Genomic DNA, 8795 nt, shown 5'->3' on the forward strand with positions numbered 1-8795 from the left:
TAGCAGGCTGATACAGAATGGAAATGAAACTAAGTGGTTATGGATAGTTATTTAGACAGGCAAAAGGTGGAAAATAGTACTCCGCAAGAAATGGTGCTGGGACCACAATTGTTCATAATTCACAGAAACGATATGGGCTCTTGATTGACACCCGATCCACCCCTTTAAACATTCACTCCCTCCACCATTGACGGCCTGTGGCAGCCACGTGTACCAGCTGCAATATGCACTGCAATAACTCACCAAGGGTCCCTCCAAACCCACAACCTCTACCATCTAGAAGGACAAGGGCAGCAGATGCATGGGAACACCACCACCTGAAAGCTCCTGTCCAAGCCACACACCATCCTCACACGAAAATATATCACCCGTTCCTTTACCGTTGGGTCAAAATCCAGGAATTCCCTCACTAACAGCACTTTGAGTGTACCTGCATCAAATGGCCTTCAGCATAGAACATACAGTGCAGAAGGAGGCCATTTGGCCCATCGAGTCTGCAACGACCCACTTAAGCCCTCACTTCCATCCTATCTCTGTAACCCAGTAACCCCTCCTAACCTTTTTGGACACTAAGGGCAATTTATCATGGCCAATCCACCTAACCTGCACGTCTTTGGACTGTGGGAGGAAATCGGAGCACCCGGAGGAAACCCACGCAGACACGAGGAGAACGTGCAGACTCCACACAGACAGTGACCCAGCGGGGAATCGAACCTGGGACCCTGTGAAGCCACAGTGCTATCCGCTTGTGCTACCGTGCTGCCCACAAAGCAGTTCAAGAAGGCGACTCATCACCATCTTCAGGGCAATTAGGGATAAGCAATGTTGGCCTAGCAAATAATGCCTGCAACCCATGAAAGAATAAAAATCCTTGGGAATCAGATGTACAATTTCACAATTTGTGGATGAAAGCAAGTTTTAAAGTATAGTTTAAGGCTATGGAAGATGGGGGCGACACGGTGATGCAGTGATTAGCACTGCTGCCTCACGGTGCTGAGGACCCGGGTTCGATCCCAGCCCTGGGTCACTGTCCATGTGGAGTTTGCACATCCTCCCCGTGTCTGCATGGGCCCCACCCCCACAAACCCAAAGATGTGCAGCATGAGTAGATTGGCCACGCTAAATTGCCCCTTAATTGAAAAAAAAATGAATTGGGTAGTCTAAATTTATATTGAAAAACTAAGACTGTGGAAGACTTCGACCAGATGCAGAATGTACAAGTAATTGGAAAATTAATTTCAGTACATATAAGTGTGAGGTATTATATTTTGGTAGGAAGAATAAGGAGGTCACACACTGCTTGAAAAACAAGAGTCTAGAGGAGCAAAGAGATCTATGTGTAAGGGTAGGTAAATCATTAAATGTAGTGACACAGCTTAATAAGGTTTAATCTTGAGGGATAGAATGTAAAAATTGAGACTGGGGGTGTGATCCAACAGCCACGCTGCACCTGAGAAGCAGCTCGCCACGTCACAGTGAGCCCGATAAAAGCTGGGAGCCACCACCCCCGGGATCTACCTGGCTCGCAACGCCTCACGAGACCCAATGCAATCTCGCGAGATGTTGCGATGTAAATCCCGCCCATTGTGGGTGGGACCACTTTTTGGCAAATCTGCATATTCGAGCGAGACAGCTAGTTTCACTCTTGCAGATTCCCGAGGTACCTGAGACTTTGGGATTCACCCCCTTCGCCTCGGAGAATTCGGATCAGCGCAGTTCAGCACTGGCCCCCACAGACGGGGACCAGACGGAATGCCGCTCGTTGGGGGGGGGGGGGGGGAGCTCTGAGGCCCCAAGCTGCATGCCCTTTGGGCAGGGTGGTGCCTTGGCACTGCCTAGGTGCCCAGGTGGCACTGCCAGGTTGGCACCATCAAGGTGCCAAGCTGGCATTTTTCTGTGTCCTGTCGATCGGGGCGGGTGCCCGGCATGGGTGTTTTTGGGGGAGGAGGGGGGGTGGGGAAACACCCTCGACCCACGGCCCACGACCCTCCCATAATGCGGACCTTCCCATAGTGCGTTCTGACTGAGGGGAGGTCGGCGATCCCGTTGTCTCACTACACTGGGGAGTTCTGGCGAGCAGAGCTCCCCAGTGTACAAAACGAGGCTGTGTGCGGCCTCGTTGAACACTGGGAAGAACGTGGCTAAATGCGCTCGCTATGGGACTTTGTTCCCAATTAGTTGAATCGAGCCTGTTACGTTAAACATGCAGCGAACCTTGGTTAAGCTACACCTTGAAATTATTAAAGTGCCTGATAGGGTCGGCACAGAGAAGATGTTTCCAACGATGGGAGAGACCAAAATACAAAAGAGTCACTAAAAAGCCAACAGTGAATTTGTGAAAAATGTTTTTATTCAAAGAATAGTAGCTACATGGAGCTCACTACCTCAAGGAAAGGTTGAGGTGATTATATTAGGTAGATGCAGTTGAGGGAGAAAAGAATAGATGGATATGTGGATAGATAAGAGGAGTGCGAGGAGGCTCGTATGAGACCCAGGGCTGCCAGAGATCAGGTGGGTAGAATAGCCAGTTGTGGTGTGGTAAACACTTAAGTCATAAATCTGGGCAATTGGAGGCAACCCATGCGTGTGGGCTTGCTGCACATAAAGAAGGGAGATTATCTCTTTTGTCCTCAGTACTTTACCTCAAAAATCACCGTTGACATCTGTTTAAATGGTCCATAGAATTTTCAAGGCTGTTTCCAGAGTTGTAACTAACCTGAGGTAACAGTATATCTCCAGTTTGTAACAGGTTCCATTAACAGATTCCTCCCAGATAATAATAATAATCACTTATTGTCACAAGTCGGCTTCAATGAAGTTACTGTGGAAAGCCCCTAGTCGCCACATTCCACCACCTGTTCGGGGAGGCCGGTACAGGAATTGAACCCATGCTGCTGGCATTGTACTGCATTACCAGTCAGCTGTTTAGCCTGCTGTGCTAAAGCAGCCCCGACAGATCATCTGTGTCCAAAGAGACTGCCTGTCTCCAGGCTGTCTGCCTCCACTTTACCTATCTATCTCTGGGTGGCCATTGCTGATTTAAGGCTGCATCTTGATGGAAAAATGATCGTGTACCAACAACGCAATCAACCGGCAAATTCAAGGGATTAAGGGATACACTGTGAGTTAGGAAGCTCCAGCATTTTGCGGGTTGATATATTCTGCTTTGACTTTTGCTTCGTGTGGTTAGCACTGCTGTCTCACAGCGCCGAGGTCCCAGGTTCGATCCCAGCTCTGGGTCAGTGTCTGTGTGGAGTTTGCACATTCGGCCCGTGTTTACGTGGGTTTCGCCTCCACAACCTAAAGATGTGCAGGGTAGGTGGATTGGCCACGCTAAATTGTCCCTTAATTGAAAAAAATTAATTGGGTACACTAATTTTAAAAAAGAAAGAACATTTGTCATCAATTGTCACTGGAAACCCACCTGCCCTTTAGGGAAGAAACTCTGCTATCTTCAGCCTGTTGGGCCTACATGTTCCAGACCCAGAGCAATATGGTTGACTCTTAACTGCCCACTGAAATGGTCTAGCAAGCTATTCAGTTCAAGGGCAATTAGGGATGGGCAACAAATGCTGGCTTTGCCAGCGATGCTGATAACCCATGAAATAATAATTTAATTGCTAACACAATTGCTAACATCAACTTCTCTGCTCCTGGGCAGGACGGTGGGGCAGTGGGTTAGCCCTGCTGCCTCATGGCGCTGAGGTCCCAGGTTCGATCCTGGCTCTGGGTCACTGTCCGTGTCGAGTTTGCACATTCTCCCCGTGTTTGCGTGGCTTTTGCCCCCACAACCCAAAGATGTGCAGGCTTGGTGGATTGGCCACACTAAATTGCCCCTTAATTGGAATAAATGAATTGGGTACTCTAAATTAAAAAAAAAACATATTCAATCTCGTTACTTCATGTAGTCAATTGTTAGAGCATTTTAAAATTAACACATTTAATTATTTTCATTTCCACCCTGTCCCTTTACTGCAGTTTAATACATTATTTATTTCACTTCCACTTTCTTTTTCTTTACCTGATTCTAATTCAGGTTACTATCTACAAGAGGCGCTGCAGGAACTCACCAAGGTTCCTGAGACAGCACCTTCCAAAACCGCGACCACTATGATCTAGAAGGACAAGGGCAGCAGACACATGGGAACACCACCGCCTGGAGGTTCCCCTCCAAGTCACTCACCACCCCGACTTGGAAATATATCGGCCGTTCCTTCACTGCCGCTGGGTCAAAATGCTGGAACGCCCTCCCTAACCACACTGTGGGTGTACCTACACCTCAGGCACCGCAGCGGTCCAAGAAGGCAACTCACCACCACCACCTCAAGGGTAACTAGGGATGTGCAATATTTGCTGGCCTAGCCAGAGATGCCAACATCCTGTAAAATGAATTTTTGAAAACTTCTTAGTTGTTCCTCCGTTTTTTCCCCAATCGTTAATTGTCATTGATTGAGGAGAAAGGTTGTTCGTCCCTAAGGACCAGAAAAGTCTGTGTACCCCTTGCCAGCACCATGCTGTTATCAACCCACGCTTACAGAAAATCATAGCGCAAAACAATGTCTACCTAACGTCCTATGCCACAAGATGCCTCGATCCAGCAAGATCCAGCCACTTATAGCTTCTCAACAGTACATGGATACTGGCTAGTGTAATGATGCATATAGAATTGATTCATTGCACTAATAAAAGAACGTTATCCAAGAAAGTAAAAAACATCGATGTGGAGATGCCAGTGTTGGACTGGGGCGAGCACAGTAAAAAGTCTTACAACATCAGGTTAAAGTCCAACAGGTTTGTTTCGAATAAATAACATCAGTTGATGGACAAGCAAAGGTTGGAAGGATAGGTTTTAGCACAAAGTACTTACTGTCTCTCCCGATACAAAACAATGAAAGGATTGAGGTATAGTTTGCTTTGTGCAGAGAGTTGAAGAATCTTTTTTCAGTAATAGCCTGAGGAAGGAGCAGTGCTCCGAAAGCTAGTGTTTGAAACAAACCTGTTGGACTTTAACCTGGTGTTGTAAGACTTCTTACTGTCCAACGCCGGCATCTCCACATCATGACTCTCAATTTAGACAGAGAACCGGTCTCCATGCCAATCAAGAGGGTGCTCCAGTTAAAATCCGAATGTGTAATTGCTCCCACCCGAGGCAGCTTTCGGACCCCAAAAACAGTTTCGACAACCATTTCCCACTTCAAAGTGAAAACTCGGCCCCAGGAGAGAGCAGGGACAGAGGACCTGGCGAGTGATGTACAATGATTTTGAAGGTACATATTGAGAGAGTAAGCAGTAACATATGTGGGATTTTAAGCTTCATAAAAGGATGTGTGGAGTACAAAAGCAGGGAAGCAATGCAGAACCTTGATGAAGCTCTGATTAGGCCACAGCTGGAGTATTGCGTCCAGTTCTGGTCATCACACTTTGGGAAGGATGTCGAGGGGTCCTCCATAGGGTGCGGAGATTTGCCAGAGTGGTTCCAGGTGTCGGGGATTTTAATTCCAAAGTTATGTTGGAGAAGCTGGGTTTATTCACCTTGGAGCCAAGGAAATTGAGAGGAGATCGGATAGCAGTGTGCAGGATTACTGCAGATTTGGATAATGTAGCCAAAGAAAAATTGTTGCCATTAGCTGATGATACAATGACGAGAGCACACAGATTTACGATGCAGAAGAGGTGCGAGGAAGGTTGTTTTTTGTAAACCAGCGGCTGAGAATAACCTGGAACTCTTTGCCTACGAGGATAGTGGAAACTGAGACAATGGACGGAATTTTCCTTTTTTTCCTGAGTGCTGGACCAGGCGAGAAATCAGATCGATGGCAGCTGCACTGTCGGCTTTTCTCTCTCTATTGTGCAGCACTTTGTGAAAAGAAAATGCTGGAATCATATCTCACGCTGGTCGGGCAATGTTGGCTCTTCAGCAATCCCTTTATAAAAAGGCGTCCTGATCTTAAAGAAAAAATAGGAAGATCCTGCCCATGAAGATAGACACCCACCATGCACATGCACCCCACCCTCCAAACCAGGGAAACCCCCCTCCCTCCATGGTACTGAGACATGGGAAGGGGGAGACCTCTCCCTCCCCCACGGACCTCCCCAACTGAAGCCCCCCTCTCGCCCATCATTGCCCCCTGGCAACTTGTCACTGCCTCCTGGCACCCTGCCACTACACCCAGCACATCTAACTCCCCCCCACAGGGGCTGTACCTACCTGTGCACTCATCACCTGGTTCCTGTTTTTAAAAAGTCAGTTGTAAATCTTGCTGACATCACGTCATGCAGCGAGGGAGGAATCCTTAATGTGGGGGGGGGGGGGGGGGGGGGGGGGAAATGATACATTGGGGAAGTCGGCTAATGATATGTTAATACGATGAAATTTCGGCCCTTCCTGGGAGTAAGGGGCGGGCAAAATTTTAAAACTAGATCTTGCTGGCAAGATTCTCGTCAGCCCTCGTGGGATTTTGCGCTCGCATTGTTATTTGCACTCAGGGTGAACCCAGATGCAAAATACCAGCCCCACCCCCACCCCGCCCAACGATTTCAAATGGAAACTGGGGGTGGAATTCTCCCCCCCCCCCCCCCCACGGCGGGTGGGAGAATCGCCGGGGCGCCGTGTGAGTCCCGCCACGCCGCCCCGGCACCCGCACGCGATTCCTCCACCCCTCCCCCCCAACCGGCGCGGCGAGAATCACGGCTGGCCGCTGGGAGAATCGCCGCTCGCCGTTTGCAACGGCCGAGCGGCGATTCTCAAGCCCACACGGGCCGAGCGACCTGCCCAACATGACGGGATCCCGCCGGCGCCATCCACACCTGGGCGCTGCCGGCGGGAACAGCGCGGAAACGCTGGGGGGGGGGGGGTTCCTGCACCAGGGAGGGCCTCAAAAGGGATCTGGCCCGCGATTGGTGCCCACCGATCGGCGGGCCGGCCTCTCTGAAGGAGGACCTCCTTTCCTCCGCCGCCCCGCATGATCCATCCGACATCCTCTTGCGGGGCGGCCGCATGGAGGACGGCAACCGTGCATGCGCGGGTGATGTCATTTACGCGGCGCCGGCCCTGTCATTTACGTGACGCCGCTTTTACGCGGCGCTAAGGCCTGGCGCGCGTAAATGGCGCGACGCCGCTCCTCGCCCCTGGGGGCGGGAGAATAGGGGGCTGGGAGCAGGCTCCGACACCGGAGTGAAACACTCCGGTTTTCACTCCGGCGTCGGGACTTAGTCTCCCGATGGGAGAATTGCACCCAGGATGCGTGCAAGGGAAATGAACTTGCTGGGCTTCAACGGGAATGAGAACTGACTGAATTGCTCTACAGAGAGCCGGCATGGACTTGATGGACCTAATGGCCTGCTTTTGTGATTGTAATGACACAACTGACTATTTGGGATTTCTGTACATTGGTTATGGACATTTCCTCACATGGGCTACTATGACGAAGAATTGTGCACAGTTCAGAGGCTACAAGGGCAATATAAATGTGTGGGAGGAAAAAAAAAATCGGAACTTTACTTTGGATATTTGTTAATCCAACATTATTGACAAGTACTAAGTCACAAAATTAGCTTCCGTTTCTGAATCTTACAATCCAATGAATAATCAGAGATAAATTTTGAAAGATCGCGGGCGGGAGTCTCCGTTCCGCCAGCCGCGTTTTCCTGGGCAGCGGAATTCTCTGTTCCTGCTACCTGCCAATGGGATTTCCCATTCTGGCCACCCCATGCAGTCGGGAAACCCATGGATGTGGGTGTGCTGCCGGCGCAACGGAGAAGCCCACCGGCGGAGAATCTAGCCCAGTGCTTTTCTCCCCAACAAATAAGAAGCTTATATATTCCAATATGCTGGAAATAAAACCAGAACAAGATTAAGAAATGGCGCCATTTGCCTGATAGGTAACAGATATCTGGGATTGTGCAGCAAGTGATGTAACCGTAATGCGAACAAGTGTTTGTATTTCGTCAAAACATTCAAGGTCCTGGGCCAAGTGCTGGCAAATGGGATTAGGTAGGCAGCTCAGGTGTTTTTCATGCGTTGGTGTAGATTCGATGGGCTGAAGGGCCTCTTCTGTGCTGTATTATTCTGTGATTTAATATTTATTTATTTATTGGTTCATTTTCAATGGTTGTCTGGCCATGAATATCAGGATTATTAAAATTTTTATTTAGATCTTCAGTCAACAACAATTACTCACAGGCCATAATCGACAACTTTACTCAGCATCCGATCATACATTTTAAGTCCAAACATAGTTCAATACATCCCAATGCAGTAGTCTGAACATTTCAATTCGTCACACTGGCCATCCCCATCACCTTGGAGTGAGACGGTTAATTCAGGTCAAATTATGGATTCTTTTGTCATATTAGAACCCCATACCCAATGGAATATTTGCAATTGCCCAAATACACTGGGCGCGATTCTCCGCTCCCGCGCCGGTTTGGTGAATCGCCTGGGTCGCCAAATTTTCCCGCGATGCCGGTCCGACGCCCTGCCGCGATTCACAGAAGCGGCCAGGTCGGCACAATCGCGTTTTGCGCGGCATGGTCCAGTGAATCGCCCGAGACAGCCAAAATGGCGATTCACCAGTACCCCCCGCGATTCTCAGTGCCGGATGGGCCGAGCGGCCTGACCAAAACGGCGGGTTCCCCTCGGCGCCGTCCACACCTGGTCGCTGCCAGCGTTAACAGTGCGGGATCGCTGGGGGGGGGGGCGGCCTGTGGGGGGGGGGGGGGGGGGGGGCCTCAAATGGGGTCTGGCCCACCGATCGTCGGGCCGGCCTTTCTGAAGGAGGACCTCCTTTCTTCCA

This window comes from Scyliorhinus torazame, chromosome 12 (assembly GCF_047496885.1).
Source record: "Scyliorhinus torazame isolate Kashiwa2021f chromosome 12, sScyTor2.1, whole genome shotgun sequence".
Classification (NCBI taxonomy): Eukaryota; Metazoa; Chordata; class Chondrichthyes; order Carcharhiniformes; family Scyliorhinidae; genus Scyliorhinus; species Scyliorhinus torazame.